This window comes from Camponotus floridanus, unplaced genomic scaffold (assembly GCF_003227725.1).
Source record: "Camponotus floridanus strain SB8 unplaced genomic scaffold, Cflo_v7.5 scaffold39, whole genome shotgun sequence".
NCBI lineage: Eukaryota > Metazoa > Arthropoda > Insecta > Hymenoptera > Formicidae > Camponotus > Camponotus floridanus.
In genome coordinates, this window is record NW_020229536.1 from 128,297 (window position 1) to 129,134 (window position 838).

An 838-nucleotide genomic window follows, 5' to 3' on the forward strand; every position below is an offset into this window, starting at 1 on the left:
TAAACAGAGTTAAAGATAATTTCATAATAATATAGTGTTAATAATATAATATTTATTAAAAATATCGAATTGATGTAAAACAAGTTTCGAGAGATATCTCGTTCACACACATTATGAGAGATGTAAATTTTTCGAATTATTGAATTGTTTCTTTTTTTTCTAAAAAGACACTAAAATTTACATGATGATTTATAAATTTTAAAAGAATGTTCTTTTCAAAGGAAAATTCGTCAATAAATCCCATTTTTTTTTGGGATCCAGAGGGTCTATTACGGTTCTTGAAGCGAGGTGAAAATAATAAAAGTGAGGAAATTTACTAGAGTATCAATTTCATTTGTCGAAATTTAGTAAATCTATTCACTTTTGTAATTTTCACCTCGCTTCAAGAACCGTAATAGACCCTCAGGTGTTAGCCAGCTGTTAACTTCCGACAGCTGATTTTTCCTAAACCTATCGTTGGGAAATATAAAATATTCGTGTATAGTGACCTTCGAAAAATAAGTTTGCTTGGCATAATAGACAGAATTATACGAGAAACGAAAGAAAATGATAATTCTAAAGAAATAAAAAGTTCTTTTTATAGAGAGCAACATACTCGGAGAAGAACTGTCTTTTTCGTTGTTCAAAAGAAGTCTCCAAATCTTATTTTTTCAAATCCAAATAAATTTTCTCATGCTAACAAGAGTGAAAACAGCTTTTCTGTTTTCTTTGGAATAATATCTAATAGTTGCGGATTCTCTCGGGCCGTCACGCGATTGGGCCGCATGCGCGCCGGAGAAGCAGGAGAAACTAGAAAAGGACTGCGCGCGGACTTTGGCGCTCAGTTTGACACGCACCG